Here is a 21957-nt window from a genome sequence, read left to right as displayed (position 1 = left end):
CACGGTGAACGAGCACTCCCACAGAGTGCGAACAGCTTCTCCCACTCTACACAGCTTCTCCCACTCTGTCCTTTTAGAAGAGGGAGGGGGGCCTTCCCTTGCTCCAGATGAAAGGTGTCAGGTCCTTTCTGTCCGTTCTTGGAGAGTCACTCAAAGTCAAAGAACAATCTTAAATCAGAGGTGAGACTTCCCAGTCCCTTGTAATAATCAATACTCCAAATCTGATGTGGGGCTCCATCTGCCTCCCAGGGGATCGTCTTCGGGTGCGGGTGGGTCAGCAGGTCAGGCTTTCCTCTTGGTAGCTGTTGACCCCCTTGGGTACTGGGAGGCAAGGAGGAGGAAATCAACTGGGAGGGCTGTATCGGGCCTTGGAGTACTTATAATTTGTTCTCAACAGGATACCAGCTCTACTGCTGGGGCTAGGTAGGGGCGGGGCACAAAAGATGTCAGCAAGCCCCTCCCACCACCCTGGTGCATCGGTGAGGTATCAGGTCCCCATGCCAGGGAACAAGCATAGACAGGCAAATAAGACTGTCTGACTTGAGTCAGACCCTGGAGTGAAGACTGTGTCTGTAACAAGGAAAGCAGAGGTGGCCAGGATGACGCCCAAACCTGGAGCACTTGAGGCCAATGGCCAAAACTACGGGCATCCTGTGAGCCCAGCCCTCTGCCACAGTCAATTCAAGAGTAAAGGGTTAGCTGGCATGCAAGATCCCTGAATGCAACAGTGGAAAACATCATGCCACGGTCATGCCAATGGGCTGGTGCAGGGTCCAGGTCAGCCACAGCCCTCTGGGGGCAAGCACAGGTGGCTTGCACAGCCCAGGCATGCCCATGGCGTGAGGCAGCAGGCAGGCTTCAGACACCGTCCTGAGACTCTCTTCCCCCCGCCAATCACTCTGCCACTGGCACGTAGAATACTGACTTCTCATAACTCCTAACAGTGTCTCCCCCAAAGGCCTGCCCTGTTATGGGAGCTAGGCCAGCACACAGCCACTGAGAGGACTTAGCATCAGCCAACGCAGTGGACCCTTGTCCTGCCCCAGGCTCTGGGTACACCCTTCCTGTACTTAGGAATCCACCCTATGGGCTTCCTGTCTCAAAGCAGAAGGCATTTATTTTCCCAGTGTCTCTTGCTTTTAGGGTGAACCACCACCTCTGGACTTGAAGTGAAAAAAAATTAACTGTTATTTAATCACTGCATTTGGGGGTATCTCACCCCATATTCTAATAAACAGGCAAAAGGACAAGTTCCTGTTCTACGGGGCTGCAGCATCTCTGTGCTATCTAGGAACTTGCATTTGTGTGTGTATGTGTGTGTGTGTGTGTGTGTGTGTGTGTGAACACTGACTCAAAACCATGTCATGGGCCACCCTCCAGCCCCACATAGGCAAGCTTCCCCAAAGAGCACCATTCCTGGCTGTCTCTGTTTTCTCACCTCTCAGTCCCTCGGTCTGACTCCCACGTCCACCACATCACTCACACTGTTCCTCCTGAGGTCCTTTCCAAAGCTGACTGCCAAATGCCTTAGGAGTCAGGTCAACAGAAACATACCAGCCTGAACTCCACCCCAATCATCATAACTGCTGACAGTCTTTAGATGAAGAGCTTTATTCTACTGCCCACCAGGAAAAAAACTGTCTTCTCTGGAGGAAGGTAATAGCTTCCAAAGACCCTACAATTTTCACACACAAAGACAGGTCCTTAATAAAAAATTACAAAGCACAACAAGAAGCAAGAACAAGTGATCAAAAACCAAGAGAAAGAATAGATAACATATACTACTCTAGGTGTAACATCGAGGTAATATATTACAGTTGTCACAAAGGAATTTTAATACAATTATAATTGCTGTGTGCAGGAGAACAGATTAAAGATGTTGAATTTTATCAGCTACCAGGAATCTATGCAAAAGAATCAGATAGAAATATAATAACTGTAATTAAAAATCCAATACATGGATTTAACAGCAGATTCAACACAGCAGTAGAAGGATTTTTTAGCTTAAAAGAGACGTCAGGAGAAATGCCCGTATAGAAACACAGAGAGAACAAAAGAATGAAAATACAGACAAGAGCTGAGGTGGCCTCCAGACACGGATAAAGGAGCTAACATACATGCAGCTGGAATCCCAAGAGGAGAAAAAAGAAGCACTACTGCAGAAATAATCACCAGGAGTTTTCCGAAACTGATCAAAGACATCAAGCCACAGATCCAAGAAGCTCCGTCAACCACAATTAGGGGACGTGTACTGGGGAGGAGGTGTGAAGGCAGATACAAAGAACATAGGTCTGACTCACACTCTCACACTTCACTCACGGAATTTCGATAGCCTCTCTTACCCACTTAGCTATTAAGGGAAACTAAGGATAAAAGTTCAGAGAATGCCTTATTAAAGACCCCAGGTCAAAATGTTTTATTCATTTGGGGCTGAATTCTGTCAGATATCACTTGTGACATAAAAATTCTTTTCCTTTTTCTGTTTTTTTTTGTTGTTGTTGTTGTTTTTTAGTTTTAAAAACCTGTCAGTTCCTCTATAAAGTGAAAAGATTTTTACTGAAGTCTGGCGCTTCCTTAACCCTTAACATGAATATTTTAAAAATCAGCTACTGCCTATCAATAGTACACTTCTATCCAAAATTTCGCTTTCTAGGAGCCCAAGGCCCATCATGTAGAGAATAAAACTGAGTGATTATTCTCGTGTGGTGAAGCTGATCATGTAACATGAAGACAGAAAGCTGCTAGTGAAGATATTTAAGAGTGGTGAGTACACCTGTAGCTTACATAATGCTGTCCAACACCTACACATCAACTACCTTTAAAAAAAAAAAAGACCTCTAAAGGGATTTACACTTGAAAAAAAAAAGAGTGGTGGACTCATAATCATTTCAAAGACTTCCGAAATATATTCTGATTTTTCCAACAACCTAGAAAGTTATTCATCTTAGTCAACAGGAAAAGCAATCAGATGCAAAAGCTTAAAGATAATTTTGTGAGGCAAGGGGGTTTGGGGGTGGGTGAAATGGGTGAAGGGGGTCGACTGCATGGTGATGGATGGTAATTAGATCTGTGGAGGTGATCACTCTGCAGTGTATACAGAGGCTGAACTATCAGGCTGCACGCCTGAAATGTAATTACACAAGGAGAAAAAACATTTTTAAGATAATTTTGTGATAATAATCTACTCGCCCAGGCTGTGTTTGAGTATCTGTCTTACCCAAAGGAGTCCTGGAAAAGCTGGGACTTTTGAGGCTTGAAAACACAAGAGTCCTGTCACTCAGACCTTCCTCAAGAAGACCGTGCTGTTAGTGGACACTACCACCAACTGTATGCCCCCAGCTACTGGGGTTTTAGATACTGTCCTGGTGAATGATAACTTAATAGAAGAACATGATTGAAGTTTTCATAGATGACTCAGGGAAACCAACAGAAGAACCATATAAGGGATAAAAATCAACACTGATGACTTGGACTATTAACAACACTATAGCATCCAGGTTGAGGGATCTTAATTTAAAAATCCTGGGTGCATCTACTAAACCATCATTTTCTCCAGCTCGTGTGTGAAGGAGATCACCCAATTTCAGGAGTGACACACACAACCATCATCTGGTCAACTGGGTAATTCAAACCCCCAGACACGGGGATTAGGTTAAAGATGGACACACGCCCCAGTCACAGCCAGCGGGAGTCTGTCCTGGGATTTGCGGGGATTACCAAGAGAGAAGGATGCTCACCCTTCAGCTAGAATTAAACCCACAGACACGTAACGTTTCCCACTACCTAAAAATGAAGCCAACGTGAAACGCAGAGCTGAGAGATTTGAGTCCCTGGACCAAGGAATCCCAGAAGCCAGCTGCCCCTGTGCATTTATATAAGTCAATATGTCCCCCTTTTTGCTTATGCCAGTGTGATCTGGGTTTTCTATCTTTTGTAGAAAGCGTCTCAGCTAATACACTGATACACAGGTACCGTCGCGCGATGCCTCAAACGATTTCTCAGCTGGGACCCTTGGGGACTTGGACAAGCCAGATCAGACCACGAGGGCAGATACTGACATGGACACATACTTTAGAGTAAAAAAAAAAAAAATTCTAAGCTGCACTGAACCCAATGCAAAATGATGGTGTATATACAGTATCTGACCAGCCTCTAACGTTAAAATAAAAGTAAGGTCATTTGATTCCATGCTAAGTGACCTTTTCCCAGAATGTATCAGGCTACCAAACTCTCAGTCCTTTCTGACAATGAGAAGCAGGCATAAAAACCTAACAGAGAAGTACAGTTCACCTCACTACAATTGCCAATCACTGAGCAACTGGAACGAAATTTTCCAAGGCTTCCAGGTTCTGCTGGCCACCTGCTCTTACTTGGGGTCCGAGAGGACTAACGCTGACGCCTGTCACTCCACGCAGCCCGCAGCTTTGGGGTACGTCTGCATTACTCAGTTACAATTACGTAACACACAGAAACACAAGCTGTGCCAAGCCTAACAGTTGGCTACGTTAATAGGCTTGGCTAAACGGTTTCTTAAAAAGATTCCAACTAAAAGCAACACTACGTATGGTGACAAAATCAGAAGCCGTGTCTGCCACCCACCAGCCTTGCGACTTTTGGAAGATCACTCACCTCTGTGCTTTTTACATCCATCAAACATAAGCATCAAACTAAATGATCACCATCCGGAGCTAACATTTGAGAAATCTGCGTTCCCTAAACCAGGAAACTTACAGCCAAGCGCCTCTCGGGAGGTGGTATTTGGCATCCTTGTAATTAAGTTACGGAGACAGTTAATATCACTCCTATTTGCAAGTCCATGGTGATTTTCACATTACTGCTTCAAACTGAGCTGAAATAAAGGGGTTTTCCTCTCTCTTTCTTCCTTTTAACAGAGTAAGACTTAGCTTGGATCCTGAATTAAAAGAAACCTTAGGCTAACAGTTAACTTCGGATTAATATTTATTATACTAACGCTGGCTTTATATCACACGGCGATACTCTGTTTCCTCCAGGAAAGTTCTTATGCCATTATAAAATTCAAGCTAATGTTACAAATTCTAGACGTGAAGACTCACTGCCAGTGAGCACAATTAATTGCTTATTCAAAAACCCATCACCTACTCCTAAAATCAAAAGAAGCCTAATCTAAGAATACTCAGCAGAGAAAACGGAGGGACCCTCACCACCATATTGTCTTCTTTCAAAGCCTGTTCCAGGATGGCGGGTGACAGAAAGCAATAAAGCATCTCTTTATGTTTTCAAGAGCTTGTTACCCAGCTCAACCACAAAGAAGATATTCAGAAGCAAGAGCGATGGCAGCACTGACACGGGGACCAGCCACAGACAGCAGGGCGGGGCTGGGGAGCATCCAAGTGGACTTTGGAATTTTAATTCTAGCCCCATCCATCTCAAGCCATCCTTACACCCTTGGACAAGTTATTTTATCTCTCTGAGCCTCCATGTCTCATCTGTACTTAAAGAATTAAGAAGTACTTCCCAGGGCTGCGGCAGGGAATAAACGGGGAGTCGTCTGAGTGAAGCAGATTATGTAGACCCATGCAGAAAGTGGTCCCCTTTTCTCTTCTTCAGGCCCGCCCTTCAGTGGATCATTTCCCAGCACCACCGAGAGAGCGTGGACCAGTCAAGGCTCTCTCGTCCACCCATAAATTCACAGGACAGGAGCTGCTTTCCATCCAAGCTTACACAACCTGGTGACCACGGGCATCATTCCTGTGACAAGACCAGTGACCACATGTGACTGAAGATGAAAAGGCACCTCGTTGACCAGGTGAAGACAAGCTTGATTCACCTGCCTCTGATCAAGGACTTAGCACCAGGGGCCTCCCCCACACCCCCTGCAGCGTAGGTCAATTTGGTGGACTCTGACTTGGCTTCGGTGTCCTACCTTCTCACCTGGCCCCTCTCCTGGGAAAGTTCCCGGAGGCAGCCTGTGGCTGCAGGACATGTCAGCATCCCTTTGTTAACTCCCTGAGTAGCTGCTATAAAAACCTACCAGTCTTCCTGAGCTTTTTCCCGCCTGGCATCTCACGGTCTGATGCAGAAGCACAGGGTTTCGAGAGGGTGCTAGGTCCCGGGATGCAATAGCAGAACTGTAACAGAACATTTCTCCCAGAGAACAGGAGACCCACCGCCACATCCCCAAATTACCAGCTGACAGGTGGAGCAGAGTTCCAGATCTGTGCAGCACTTGAGGGCTCGGGAGTGGGACCCTGGACAGCGCCCGTGCTCTTCACCACTGCCTCCCACCCTCCAGCAACCTCAGGACCACACCTGTGATGGACCAGGGCCAGGGACCCCCTCACCCCCCGCCCCTCCGCCCTCGCACGCAACAGCGGGAGGCCCAGAGGCTGAGGACTTCCGAGCCCCACATCACATCAGATTTCTTTCAACATGCAACCAATTCCCTTGAGGGAACACCAAACCCAACATCAAACAGGGTTTTAAGTGCAGCCTTAGAGAAAAGAATCAGAAGTAGAAACCGCTTCCAAGCAGAGTAATTCTCAGCCTCTAGGACAAATGAGACCACCTGCAGAGTGCCTTAAAAATGCAGGTAACTGGCACCAGCCCAGGCACTCAGATCAGAAGCTCTGGGGACGCGGGCTTGGGCATCCGCCTCTTTTTGAAGCTCCGAGACAGCAGTTGAGAAACGCTGCCTGGGTCTAGGAGTCCTAGTGAGGGGCAAATCAAATCAGAATCAGGTCCTCCCACCGTGGGCAGTGCATCTTAAAGGCTGGTGGGTGGAATACTTCTTCAAAAGGTTAAGAATTGCCATGCTGTGGACAGACCTGGAGGTCATCATTCTAAGTGAAGTGAGCCAGAAAGAGAAAGAAAAACCATATGATATCACTCATATGTGGAATCTTAAAAAAAAGGAAAGAAGAAAGAGGACACTAATGAACTCATCTACAAAACAGAAACAGACTTGCAGACATAGTAAACAATCTTATGGTTACCGGGAGAAAGGGGGTGGGAAGGGATAAATGTGGGCGTTCAAGATTTGCAAAGGTTAACCACTATATATAAAAATAGATTTAAAAAAACAAATTTCTTCTGTATAGCACAGGGAGCTACATTCAATATCTTGTAATAACCTTTAATGAAAAAGAATATATGTATATATGTGCATGACTGGAACATTGTGCTGTATACCAGAAATTGACACACTTTAACTGACTATACTTCAATTAAATAAATAAATGAATAAAATTTGTAAAAAAAAAAAAAAAAGAGAGAGAAAGAAAAAGAAAACAGATTCCATTCTTCAAGTACATAATTTCACAAAAGAAAAGACTATGAAGACGTTTCAGATTAAAGGAACACAGAGACCGAACTAAATGCATGCCTGATCCCAGTACTGGAGGGAGACACTATAAAAAACATTATAAGTCAACTTACAGAGTCAGGGAATAGACAGTCTGTTAGATAAACTGAAGTAAATGCTAAACTTACTGACTGATGCCTGCACTGTTACGTTAGAAAACATGCTTATTCTCAGGAAATACGCACTGAACTATTTAGGAGTAAGGGCTACAATGTATGAACTCATTCTCAAATGGTTCAGAAAAACACAGGATGTATAATCATTTTTATGTATATACACTATGCGGGCGGGGAGAGAACACACAAATGAAAAGCAAATGGTGAGAAATACCAACAGGTCAATCCGGGTAAAGGCTTTATGAGTGTTCTTTGTACTGTTCATATTTTTGCAAACTTTTCTATAATTTGAAATAAGCTCCCCAAAAACGTATTCTCCAACAGTGAGGTGCTGAACCACATTTGGGCACAAGAAAACAACTGCTTAAGTAACTGAACAGGATGCTTGCACCACAGCTGAGGAACGCAGGTATCAGAAATGCGCGGTCTTCTTGGCAGGACGTTCCCCATAAATCAACCGTGTGATGACACCAAAAGCACATGAGAGAGGCTCTCTCATCATTAACCTGTTGGAGGCTCAAGAGTCCATGATGTCCAGGGACAGCAAAAAAAAAAACCCAAAAAACAATGAGATGTCAAGCCTGGAACAAGGATGATGACTCCTCTGAGGCATCCCATGGGCAGAGTCACAACCACCCAGCTCCCCACAGATTCCCATTCAAGGTGAAGCCTGGGAATCTGGCTTGTTCCTAAGGATCCCAGAAGACTCAGCTGCAGTGGCTCCAGGACCACAGGATGTCCTCCTGGAGGAAAAGGACTGTGGATCCCCTGAAACTCCAGCATCGAGCAGCACAAGACTCATGGCTGACATCCAAGCGAACGTTTGCTTGTTCAAGTAATTAACTAATTAGTCAACAAATAAGTGAATGCTTTCAATTATGTAAGCTGGGAGGGAAAGCGGAGGGAGCTGGGATCAGAGATTTTTTCCCCTCTTTTAGAATAATGGAAACATTTATATCACATTGGTTAATACTGACAATTTCCTGTATCCCTACTAAGGTCCAGGTACTTCACAAACATTAATTCAATCCTCATGACAACTCTTAAGAGGTACCATTCCTTTCATTTTCCAGATGAAGCAAAGGGCAGAGGGGTTCAGTAACTTGTCCAGCTCACGGGATGAATTAAGGATTGTGCTGAGGTTCCAATTCTGATTCTTGGGCCCCTGGGAAGCCAACTGTCTCTAGAAACAGGCAGGCAGTGAGCCCAACGTCAAACTGCCCAGTGACAGGAGGAGGAAGGGCCAGGGTGAGAGCCACCTGTGCCCTACGTTAAAGAAGAAGAAATGAGTAGAAAGGGGATGCCCAGAAACACCTTCAGTCTGCTTCTAAGGGGAAGAAACACCTTTTAGGACAAGACATCTGGGGGAGATACCAACGTGCAGACTGCAAGTCACCAGGCTGGTGGCCACAGACTTACGTTCCCCAAACCAGAATAACACAGGAAGGGAGAAGCGTCGTAAACAGGATAAACAAGACATTACTTTTCGGATGCACTTCTGACTCCTTCTTTACGTTAATTCTTTTCTTTCATTCATATACTTCTTTGTCTTAACTTTCTCCCAGGATTTTACTCAGGAGAAAAATCACAGACCTTCCTTGAGGGGAAGGTACCGACCAGAAGAGGGGAGAAGAAAGATACTGGTTTGAATTCCTGGACGGCCCAGGTCCTCTGCGTCCACACGTCCTCCTCCTGGTCAGAAGAGCAGGCGGCCCGTCCACCGCTGGCTAATGCTCACCCACTAACCATTCACCAGCGCATATCCGTGGCCGTGTTTCAGGCACTGTGCTGGGCACCGAGGGGGTCAAGTGGTCCCAGTGGGGCTCAGTATACCCCCCACACATCACAGGCTGGTTAACAGGAAAGAAAGGCCAAAAAAAATCAAAAGTAACAACACCATAGTAAATCAAAGGGGAGGCTAAACCCGCAGGGGGAGGCGTCCGGAAGAAGGGACCACCTGAGCCAAGTCTTGGAGAAAGAGTAGGAACTGGCCCCGCCGATGAGCCTGGAAGGGCGTCCTGGGTCAAGCCAGGCCAGAGTGTGGGCCACCCAGAGGTGCTGGGTGCCACTGGGAGACTCTGGACAATGCGAGCAGAGATGCGCATTAGCAGGGCTGCTGCGGCCACAGGGTGGGGTGGCGAAGGCAGGGAGGCGAAGCAAGGAGCCTGGGGAGGGGGAGGTCCAAGTGAGAAGTGATACACAAGGTCTGAGTAACTCCAGGAGCTGGGAGGGCTGGGGTGGGGGCGGGATGTGGGCACAAGGCAACCATCCCAGAAGCATCTCGAGGGGCAGTAAGGAAGTCAGGATGCCTCGGAGGTTCTGGCTGGTGGGACCCGCGGTGCCGGGTGGCAGTGTGAGCTTGGGGGACAGATCTGGAAGTCAGCAGTAAATGGATGGAAGTTCACCACTGAGACCACCAAGGAACAACGTGGATGGGAGAGAATGACAGGGCATAGAGGATGGAATGCCAGGGGAGGAGCGTGATAAATAAGGAATAGGGGAAGGGGCCATACAGGATCAGCCACAGAAATCGGGAAAAAACTAGACAGGCTCCTTGTCACATTGTACAAGTGAGGGAAGGGAGGGCAGTGGTCCAAGTGTCCCATGCGGGAGCGAGTAATCGGACCACACTCACCGCATCTCCATGACCTGGCTTTCTAAGCGCTGAAACCAAGAGTCAAGAGGCCTTTATCAGACTACAGTAGATGAACCATCACGCTGAGACCGAAGCACACAACAAGGACTTCAGGGAAGAAAAGCTAAGTGACCGTACAACAGAAAACAACCCAACCAGCCCACGGGCAGTCAGCTAATGCACACCCAGAGACAGTTCCCATGGCAACCTCAGGCCAGGACTCAAATCAGGACAGTTTTCCAAGGCCACGTGTGTTTTATTTCACCTTGCTGCAAACAATGATCACAAAAGTCAAATATTGTAAGATATGTAATGGTACTTGATTTAATTTTAACTTCATCCATTATTTCCCCCCCAATCAAGACCTCTGTCTCTTGGCATGTATCCCACAGGCTTAGGACAAGGTTGGCTGGTCACATGTTTTTAAAACTTAGAAAACACATTGAATGCTACCAGTAGTTCTGGCTGCAAGTTTTATCATATTTGAGATTTGGGACTTTTTTCCAATGGATTCCTTTCTTAAGGCAGGATAGTACATTTCCGTTTTTTTTTTGCAGCCAAGAATCCTAAATGATAATCAACATTTTAACTGGCCAAGAAATAGAATCTGAAATAGTAACTATCATTATATTCTAAAAGAGTAAATATTTTAAATTTTAATACACGAGGAAAAAGACCAGAACCTCAAAGTGAAGGTTGTTCCTTTAAAGTGAGTATTAGCTCTTTGAAAACATCATTATCTTTCTTATTTCTCTGCAGGTGATGACACCTTCACCAGAGACAGGATTCCAATCCAAGAATTGGCACTTGGTAACCAACAGGGTTAGAGTCTAACACATTGTAAGCCTCAGTGTTGGTTGAACTGAAAATATATAAGTCTTTGTTAAAACATGTAAGTGTAAGCATTACCTCTTATTCCTAATTACCATATACTTTTATGGAACTTCAGCAAAAATTTTACAATATCAACTTGGGTTAGTTTCCCAGTAGCAGAGATGAAATTTGTTTTTTTCTGGTGGCCTTGACCACAGGATCACGTTTGTTATGTTAAAAAAAAACCTAAGTAACAATCGAGCTGGAAGTTTCCATAGGTTATAACTCTTTCTTTTGCCCTCCTCCCTCTCTGATTTTCATCCCCACTTTCCCTCAAACCTTCACAGGCAGCTCCACCAGGTTCTCATCTTCCCTGCTCAGTAAAAACACACCCCTAGGCTGGTGGGATTCAAGTTTTGTTTTAAATTCTCCAGGAATCGCATTACAAATGGGTCAGAACTTTTAAGCAGAGAGAGGTCTGCTTCCAGAGTGTCAGCTGAATCTTGTATTTTGTCTCATCTGAGGTTTGTTTATTGTTGTTTTGTCGGGGAGGGACAATTAGGTTTATTATTTATTTGTTGGTTGGTTTAATGGAGGGACTGAGGATTGAACCCGGGACCTCGTGCACGCTAAGCACGTGCTCTACCACCGAGCTGTCACCTCCCCCACAAACATTGTGAAACTGTTCTTTCACACACCAGAGTGTTACTCACATCCGGAGTCATGATTTCCAACATGGAAGGCCCATGAGTGTGACGGAAAAAAAAAAAAAAAAAAAAAAAAAGACTTAATTAGCTGTCTCCTTATGAGCAATCCAGAGTTCGTCGTGCCCTCTGCTTGTGACAGGACAAACATTTCTGCTCTAAATCGTAAGAGTCATGTTTAAGGGTCATACAAGTACTTCTGGGTGAACTGAAGTGAGGTGAGGAAGTGAGTAGTTTTGAATAAGATTTTAACTGCAAATCCAGGCAACGATTAAAAAAAAGAGGAATAACAAGGTCTAAAATTAAATTCCAAAGATCTTATCAATGTAAACACAGTTTGTTTTTATTACATAATACATTTTTAAGTAAAGAGTGGTTTAAAAATCTAAGCAAATGAAATATACAGCTCAAAGAAGGAAAAGTCTCAAAATCAAAGAAATTCCTTTTGATTTTTTTTTCAACTGTTAAAGTATTATCTTTTTTTAAAAAAAAAAAAAACAGGTCTTTGACTTACTTTTTTTTTAATTATGGTAAAATACATATAACATGAAATTTACTTTCTTAACAAGTTTTAAGCATACAGTTTGACAGTGTTGACTACATTCACATTGTTGTACAATCAATCTCCAGAATTTTCTTATATTTTATTTATTTTTATTTATGTATTATTGTATTTCTTTTTGGCAGGGGGAGGTAATTAGATTTACTTATTTTTAATGGAGGTACTGGGGATTGAACCCAGGACCTCATGTATGCTAAGCACGTGCTCTACCACTTAAGCTATACCCTCCTCCCTTAATCTCCAGAATGTTTTTCTTCCTGCAAAACTGAAACACTATTAAACAGCATCCGTTCTCTCCTCCCCTGGGCCCCTGGCAACCACAAAGCCTCTACTTTCTGTCTTAATGAAAATGACCACCCCAGCTACCTCGTAACAATGGAATCATACATTGTCCTTTTGTGACTGGCTCATTTCACTTCATATAACGTCCTCAAGGTTCATCCATGTTGTGGCATGTGTCAGAATGCCCTTCCTTTTTAAGGCTGAGTACTAGTCCGTTGTATATGTGGACCACATTTTGTTTATCCATTCATGGATCACAGATATTTAGCTTGTTTCCAACCTCCTTTGACTTACTTTTAAAATAATTGATTTAACTAAGCAGGCACTGGGGCTGGAGTCAGACCACCAGGATTCAAATCCTTTCCCTCCGTGGTGGCTCAGAAAACACAAATGTGACAAAGAAAGAAGAAGGGAGAGAGAGAGGGAAAAAAAAAGGTAGAGGAAAGATAGGTACACAGACAAGCCCTCGGCAAATTAAAATACTGATATTACTGGGTTCTGATGAGGGTTTTCAGATACAGAAATTCATCCAAACATTTGTTTGTGAGGATGAGTGTGGACAGTTATGCCAGATGCTGCAAATACAGAGACAGTGGCCGAGTGAGGACAATGATGGCCAAAGGCCAGAATCTAACAGGTGAGCACCCCAATGTTCACAGCAGCACTATATACAATAGCCCAGACATGGGAGCAACCTAGATGTCCATCGACAGATGACTGGATAAAGAAGATGTGGCAATTTATACAATATATATTATACAATATTTATACAATGGAATACTACTCAGCCATAAAAAAGAATAAAATAATGCCATTTGCAGCAACATGGGTGGACCTGGAGATCATCATTCTAAGTGAAGTAAGCCAGACAGAGAAAGAAAAATACCATATGATATCACACATATGTGGAATCTAAAAAAAAAGAAAGAAAGAAAGAAAAAAGAAGACACTAATGAATTCATCTACAAAACAGAAACCAACTCACAGACATAGCAAACAATCATATGGTTGGGGGAAAAGGGGTGGGAAGGGATAAAAATTTGGGAGTTCAAGATTTGTAAATATTAACCACTATATATAAAATAGGTAAAAAACAAATTTCTTCTGTATAGCACAGGGAACTCTATTCAATATCTTGCAATAATCTTTAATGAAAATGAATATATATATATATGACTGGGACATTATGATGTACACCAGAAATTGATACATTGAAAAACTGAAAAAGAAAAAAAGAAACAACGAAAGCAAGGCCTAATCAAGTGTCAATCAACAGGGAGAGATGAGGTCCTCGGGCAGGTGTGCATCACTGGGCACCCATGTGGGTGCCAGCGTGGAGCTCCTGGCCTGGCCTGGAGCCCCCTCATCTGCTGAAGACAAATTGAGGCCCAAGGGTATAAATTAAAACTGCACCAGCAAAAGCTGACACTCATGAAAAGCTTCCGGACTTTATGTCACGGCTCACTCCACTACATGGAGCCAGTTTAAAAGTCTAAAACATGTCCCAAGGAAGGTCACTTTACAAAATACAAGCCACTCTACTTAGTTTTGCAAATACCAGCAAATTGACATATTTCTCCACTATAGTTTCATATTAGTACTTCCCTTTTTTTTCTTATTGAAGTCTAGTCAGTTAACAATGTTGTGTCAATTTCTTGTGGACAGCGTAATGTTTCAGTCATCCCTATGCATACATATATTCCTTTCCATATTCTTTTTCATTAGACGTTACTACAAGATATTGAATATAGTTCCCTGTGCTCTACAGTAGACACTTATTTATCTATTTTATATATAGTAGTTAGTATCTGCAAATCTCAAACTCCCAATTTATTCCCTCCCACCCCCTTTCTCCGTGGTATCTGTAAGTTTTACTTATAATGCCTGCTGCATTCCCCCCAAATGGGATGGCTATCATCTTAAGTTATCTGGTAGTCGCATGCATGGGCTTGAAGAGCTGCAGAGAACTACGGGGTTACCTGTCCACCCACAGATTTCCATCCCCGACACTCTGTGAGGAACCAAGTGGATCACAGAAATGAGGACAGAGGGTCTGTCCCCTGCCCGGCGCCGGTCCAGGAGCCCTGGTGGAACAGTCATGTTCCATGGCACAGTGACTGGCACCAACACGGGAGGGTGTGGGGAGCCCGGGAGGCCAAGGCGGCTCCTGTGGGTCCAAGACATCCCTTTCCTTCCTTTCCCATTCATTCATTCGCTCATCTCCTCACTGCCTCCTTCAGTGCCTCCTGGTGCCTGGACCCACCGGTTTCTGGGTGTGGAAGCCCCACAAGGGGATTACTGCTGGAGGACCAGTAAAAGTGCCCTGGGGCAGGGGTCGGGGGTGGGAGGGTCAAGGAAGGATGTATTCCGTGTAGGGAGAAGACAGTGGAGGCACAGGGCACAGGATGGGGCACAACACAGTGAGCAGCAATTCCCTGAGAAGGACCAGTGGCAGAACAGGGTCCCTGAAGGACGTGGAGGACACCAGGAGGCCCCCTACGGCATAGCTTTGATGGCCCCAAGCTGGTAAATATCTGAATCAGTTACCTCTCCTGGCTGGGATTCCCAGTGTCATGTACCTGCCTGCCTACAACCCAGCCACGCCTGTCCCAATCCACACGGCTTGTCCCTTGCAGGTCTGGGGAAGGTGCCCTGCTAAGGGACATCCAGGTCCCTGCGTCTATAAGGACTCGGTCTCTAAGGAGCAAGTTCCTGGAAAACCGAAGGCTCCCCGAGCTTGTTCTGCCCCAATGGAGCCTGGATCCCCGGAAACATCCTGCCTCTGCACCCAGACGCACAGCAAGCGCCATGACTGAGACCAAAGCCCAGCTTGGCCGCGTGGCCCTGCCTGGCCACCCTCACAGCTTCATCCTGGAGAGCAAACATCCTGCAAACTTGCATCTGTCCAAGTGGACCTTCTGTGTGGTACAGTTTACTTTGGCTCCTTCCTCCTATTATCTCAAGGTTTCAATATCATGGTGTTCTCATGACACTGTTTTCTTCAACACTAGCCAAGTAATTCTCAAAAACATTAAACATCACAAGACCTAAGATTAGAAGAATTCCATTATAACCCTTGCATTGGCCCTGAATCACTTAGGCTTCTTAGCCACTGGACATTCTACTCAGCAAAGAACTGGTGAATAATTATTCTTCAGTTATTTTTGTTTGTATCATTAACTTTTGGCCCAGGCTGTTTTTATTCTCCATTATTAGGAACTCGGATACAATCCCTTTTAAATTCCTTGCGCTGTCTTGTTTTAGTACCAAGCAGTTCATTAAAAGCAAAATCCCATCCAACGTTCTGACTTCCACTCTTTTATCTTGATCAGTGTCAACAAAAGCAAAAAGAAAAAGATTCAAAATCATGAACAAAGCCTCTATAGAAATTTGTTAACTGAAGAAGGGCGAAGGGGGCTTCGTGAAGACGTAGGTGCTCAGCCCAGCTGAAATATCTTCATTTTTATGTCTACAGAGTCATTTCCAGAGAAAACCGAAAGAGGTTTGCTCTTCTGAAGACAGGAACCACATACACAACTTCAACTAATGATCTCCCCGAGGTTTTTGGGTTTTTTTCAAAGTTTAGTGTTGCCAGATGTCATAAAATATCTTATTGCAGAGAATTCAAAATTACTGGTTACAAGAGCAGAACTAAAACAACATTCTCAAGATTTACATGTGTCCCCAGTTTGAAACCAACTATATAAACCATCAGTGTACTATTCTCCAAGAGTTTTTGAAAGTATTCCCCTAAAATGTTATAACTTGAAAGGAAGATCATCCTTCAATTTCCTACCCCCTTTACTTAAGTAATTATTTTGTAGCATGGTCAAAATTACGATGCCCTTTTGATTATGGGTTAAGTGTTTGAGAAAGCTTAATATTCTGTCGCAACTTCTAAAAAGCAGAACAAATGTTCCCATTCAAGTGAATGTTTTTTTTTAAAAAGAATTATGTAGTTCTTCTAACTACATGATTGGTTTAAAGCACGTGCCACTTTGAGAAGAGAGAAATTCTGAAGAAATTGGCAAATGAAGATTAGTATTTACAAGTGAATAAAACGATTTTCCAAAGCAGCCAACTAACTGTCTTATTTTGAAAAAGTATTCATATCTTAGTCAGTTGTTATTAGTGGAACTATTAAAAGTAAAATGAAATTTAACACATTTCAAACATAGCCAGAATACTGAATAAACTCAGACCATACCAAGTTTCATTTCTTAAGTAATTTACGATGAACAGACTCACTTACCTGGAAGTGTAAGAAGGTTACGATGAAACTACACCATTCTTCCACCGGATAAAAATACCTTGGCTTCTCTCCTTGAGATGGAAAGGAATCTAAAATATAAAAAATAAAATAAAATAAAAATAGGAGTCGCCCCTGGAAATTTCCATGTCTTCAGTGTAGGTGATATTACCAAATGGTAACATCTAACGTCTTATAGGATACAAAACACATCCAAAGTACTGCCCTGAAAAAGCAGGATGGTATTTTCCCTTTTCTATTTTAATGGGTAAATTGCAAAATATTTGTTTAAAAAAAAACGCCACAAAATTCAGGTTTAAAATGCATGTTGAGAGCCATGTAGAAGTGTCTGCAAAAGCAAAGCAGAGTCACATTCTTGGAAAAGAACCCCCCAAAAAGCAAACCTCGCAGGAACTCGCTCTGCCCAGGGCGCTGCGTCCGCACAGAAGTAACCCGGCTCCAGGTGGAGTAAGGGAGTCAGAGGACCGCGTTCGGCGCCGCCACTTTTTTTTTTTTTTTTTTTTTTTTTTTTTTCCCAGTGGTTGTATGGAATGAAATGTTACAAAACAGCAAATCCCCCTGGAAGTTGGAGAGCCCAGCTCGCCGGGAAGCGCTCTCCCGCCGCCCCCGGGAGGCTCCGCGCAGCCCCGCGCACAGACCCGGGAGGGGGGCGCGCCCCGCCCGGCGGACCCGCCCGCCCGGATCCGCAGGCGCGCGCCCGGCGCCCCGCTCCCGCAGTGCCTTTCAGGAATCCACCGATCGACCCACATCCACGCGAACGGAGAGGAGGTACGAGCAAAACACCCGGGAAGGACGGGCAGGAAAATATTCTGGAGACGGACTAAGGCTGGAGAGGATTTAGCCCGCCTGTTAAATAAATGTTAATGATGCTTCAATTCATCAACGCGGAGTCCCGTCTTTCCCAAGAGTATGTGATTCTATCTCATCTTTCTAATTCCAGTAAGAGCAAAAAGTTAAAAAAAAAAAAAAAAAAAAAAAAAGACTCTGTGGTTCCCGTTTGACATGCAGGAATTTTCAAAAAGGGCCAGGATGGGTCTACAATTAGCCGCTCAGGTCTGGGACCACTACCTAGTCGGCCCTCTCCACGCGATCGGCTCCCGGTGCCAGTGTGGGGCTGTCCCGTATGTGTTTCTTCCTCCATCTCATTTCCTCTGCTGCACTGACACGAAGTCATCCCAAGTGTGAGATGCGTCACTGCAGAAGTGTGGAAACCTTCCGTCTCCACACGCTCTCACCCCTTCCTTGTGGGTTTGATGTCGAAGCGGGCGGGCCGGCCTCTCTCAGGCCCCCGGCCCCGCGGCGGTGCCCTCTCCCGGCTTCGCTCTCACAGCCCGCTTCCGGCCCTGCCTGGCTAATTAATCTGTGTCTAAATGGAATTGCAGTTGGCAGGACGGCCGCAATGCCAAAGTGGAATAATCACTTGGACCCGAATCTGAGCTGTTTTCCACCCTTGACAACAAATAATGTTGCTCCCGAGCCTGCGGGCCAAGAGTTAAAATGAGTTTATAATTTGGCTTCCAACCTCACAGGCTCATTCTCCACTCTTTAAATGTTCTTTTCTGCCTGTTAGCCTGCAGGAGGGGGCAGCTTTGGAGGCTGAATCCCTGACGTGGTCTTCAGTGATATCCTTAATGAATATTCTTTGGCATCTAAATACAAAGAGGGAAAGTCCACTCCATTCAAAACCACACTTGTTTTACCAGTGAAACTAAATAGACTGTCGGCTCACAACCTCCATATGATCATTAATAATGCAATTTGTTCTTCTCACTCCCCCAACTTGAAGAGAAACGCTGGGTTGTTGCTTTTTTTCCAGCTACCCACAGAGTCCCATTCATCCAGCCCCTGAGTGCCTGGTCCTGGCAATGCCAAACTGCGAGGTCAGAGCCACAGGATGGGCCAGCTCCCCCTCTTCTCCTAAGAAAGAACTCATTAACACTCTGTTCCCGGGCTCTGGGAAGTACGAGGTCTCCTCAGCGTTTCCAAACATCACGCTGGTAATGGAAGAGGAAAGAGATAGGAAGGCAGAAGCACAGACAGGAAGGCAGAAGCACGGACAGGACTCCCTGGAGATCAGGGTGGAAGGGGAATTCGCATCATGGAAAATTACTGGAGGTGAACCACGGGTATGCAAAGGACAGGTGGGTGTGTTCCGCTGGACGCAGCCCCTCTTAGAAGGAAAGGAAGAATCATCAGCTGCACGTGTACCACGCGCCCTACGCTGAGCCAGCGGCACCACCCGTGAGCTCCCTCCCTCCCTGCAACATTGCTATAGGAACACGGCGGGGAGAGAGCCCCAAAGTGTAAAGAAATCTCCCCAAATGGTACATCGTAAAGGTAGGATTTTTCTGAGTTTGAAATTTAAGCTCTAAAAAGAAAAAGGATCGCAAGCCTTTAGTTCTGCTACTATCCCACATGACCTTGTCTCCAAGCACTGGTCCTCATGAGTGGTTCTCCAACAGCAGGTGGCTGTCTCAAGTGGTAACCTGGCAGATACACTTGCCAGCATCCACAGACTGCCCCGAGACCTTAGGAACATAGACCCACCCTTGTCTCTGGAATCCCTCATCCTTCCTAAGAAGTCAGTGACAAAATCACTCTTGGACAAGTACTTCCTGAGTATCAAAGAACTAGACAATAAGCAGGTGCTAAAAATAAAAGCTGAATGCAGGAAAGCAACCACAGGGGCAGAAGAGATATGGAACCTCGCTCTGTCCAACTCACAAAATCATTCTCCACAACGTCCCTCAGGCTGAATCCAGGTGTGAGTTCTCCTCTCCTGTAATCCGATGCCCTGGTGTTCTCGGTGATTTGGCATAGGGAGTGAAGACCACTGAGGAGTGTCTGTGGCTTCATGAATTCTGCTTATGGGAAAAAGTGAGCAGGAGAAGGCAGGATGTGCGTGAGAGTGACTGGGAGTGCATCCATGGGAAAATTACAGACTCAGGTTTGAGAAATTTCCCAGCTGGGATTCGAAAGGCTGGGAAGTCTGCGCCACCCCACCGCCACAGTGACGGAGTTGGACATCCATCGTTAGCGGCACCCCATAAATAAGTCAGCTGTTAATCGAGCCAAAAGAAGCCTACCAAACGTCAACAACTGAAAAGAGCAGTTGCAAAGGAGCACACTGTGATCGATACTGTTTTAACAGTCTAGGAACCCCTGCTGTTCAATGGACGATGAATAAGCATTTCCACTTCCAAAGAATGTCCAAGACACAATCGGTCCCAAAGTGTGGCAATACCCATCCATGTACCTTAACTTCCTCACTTTCATAAATGGAAATCTAAACCTTTAGTCCATTAAACCACATCTGTGTGAGACATATGGATTCCTGAAATGCGAAAAATGAGACAAGAAGACTGAAAAGCCCTTTCCTCATCAGCATGCCTAAAACAACCAGCGAAAAGCACCAAGAGACTAGAAACATGTCGGCCAACTCAAGCTGCCTGGTGACACTTTCTTTGTGGATAATCATATATATGGTTTTGAATCTTGATGGTAATGTTTTGATATGTATAAATCAGTGGAGTCCTCTGGGTTACAGCAGTGCAAGACAGAGCGGGGAGAGGGTCAGGAACTGTGCAGCCAACTTCTAAAATTATCTTTCTCATGAATATGTTTCAGAAGAGAAAGTGCCCTTGGATGTGATACACCACAAATCACATGTTATATTCTTGACCACATTCCTTCCACATTAAATAATTTTACTGAAGAGAGTTTGTTTTAGGATATAATTGACTTTAAAAGTCATGAGTTTTTCCTCCAAAACATTGTCTTCTGTTATTCTGTGAATGAAACCCAAGGAATCTCTATGGATCGACAAAGACTGGATGAGAAGATGTTCCTTTGTTATTCCGAAGGCTTCCAGTGATGTACACCACTTAAGTTTTCTTCAGTTCAACTTGCTCTGATAACTGGGGATAAGCATAGATACTGTTAGCAGAGCAACCAAGACAAGGAGCAAAATCCTGTTGCTGAATTATTTCAAGTATTTTTTTTAATGTGTAAGTCTAACCAAATGATCCAGCAATCCCACTCATGGGCATGTATCCAGAGGGAACTTTTATTTGAAAAGATACATGCACCCCAAGTTCATAGCAGCACTATTTACAATAGCCAAGACATGGAAACAACCTAAATGTCCATCAACAGATGACTAGATAAAGAAGTTGTGATATATTTATACAATGGAATACTACTCAGCCATAAAAAGAATAAAATAATACCATTTGCAGCAACATGGATGGACCTGAATATTGTCATTCTAAGTGAAGTAAGCCAGAAAGAGAAAGAAAAACACCATATGATATCACTCATATGTGGAATCTAAAAAAAGAAAAAAAAGAGGACAGTAATGAACTCATCTATAAAACAGAAACAGACTCGCAGACATAGTAAAACAGTCTTATGGTTACCGGGGAGAAGGGGGTGGAAAGGGGTAAATTTGGGAGTTTCAGATTTGCGAAAGTTAACCATTTTTATATATAAATAGGATAAAAACCAAATTTCTTCTGTATAGCACAGGGAACTACATTCAGTATCTTATAATAATCTTTAATGAAAAATAATATGAAAACAAATATATGTATGAATATGCGTGGCAGGGACACTGTGCTGTGCACCAGATACTGACACATTGTAACTGACCATACTTCAGTTTAAAAAAATGTATGGATCTAGCGGGGAGGGTATATAGCTCAGTGGGTGAGTGCGTGCTTGTATGCTCAAGGTCCTGGGTTCAATCCACAGTACCTCCATTAAATAAATAAATAAAAACTTAATTACCTCCCCCAAAAAACAAAGTTTTTAAATAATGAGATAAAATGTATGGGTCTAATGTTGCCTTAAAGGGTATCAAATAATACTTTTCTATTATACGCCAAGGATTTACCAAGTGCCTCCCATCCATGGGCTCCCTGTGGGATCCTCTTATGAGCATCTTAACACCATAAACATGTAAATCACTAATATGAGGGAGAATGAAATGACTCACAGGCTAAATAAAGATGCAAATAATGTGCTGTTAGAGCATCAGAAAAGATGGGCTAGGACTGGAGAGAATCAGACTTAAGCCAATCTCTCAGAAAGAAACCAAACTGCTCTGTTTGCAGTGGGCTGTGAGACTAAATAACACCATCTTTCCCCTGAATCAGTTAGGATACAAATAGTTGATGTGCCTTCGTAAAAGAGAGTTCTTTTCCAGCACGGTCTGAGGGCTGCAGTTACACTC

General features: G+C 44.3%; 1 protein-coding gene across 4 annotated transcripts in view; it reads right to left on the bottom strand.

Moving 5' to 3' along the window:
* The window catches only part of CSGALNACT1 (chondroitin sulfate N-acetylgalactosaminyltransferase 1), a 256501-nt gene that overhangs the window by 120368 nt on the left and 114176 nt on the right, over window positions 1-21957 (bottom strand). Inside the window, exons 1-2 of one of the 4 annotated variants that reach the window (XM_064477395.1) lie at window positions 17790-17988; window positions 16707-16795 (exon numbers count right to left, since the gene is read on the bottom strand). The gene's annotated coding sequence lies outside the window, so the exon portion shown is untranslated. Of the gene's footprint in view, window positions 1-16706; window positions 16796-17107; window positions 17347-17789; window positions 17989-21957 lie in introns of those variants that run through there. The other 3 variants (XM_031439993.2, XM_031439992.2, XM_064477394.1) reach the window with 3 other exon arrangements.

Source organism: Camelus dromedarius, chromosome 22 (genome assembly GCF_036321535.1).
Source record: "Camelus dromedarius isolate mCamDro1 chromosome 22, mCamDro1.pat, whole genome shotgun sequence".
Classification (NCBI taxonomy): Eukaryota; Metazoa; Chordata; class Mammalia; order Artiodactyla; family Camelidae; genus Camelus; species Camelus dromedarius.
Note: the sequence above shows the minus strand (reverse complement) of the source record. Positions and strands in the feature narration are given on the sequence as shown.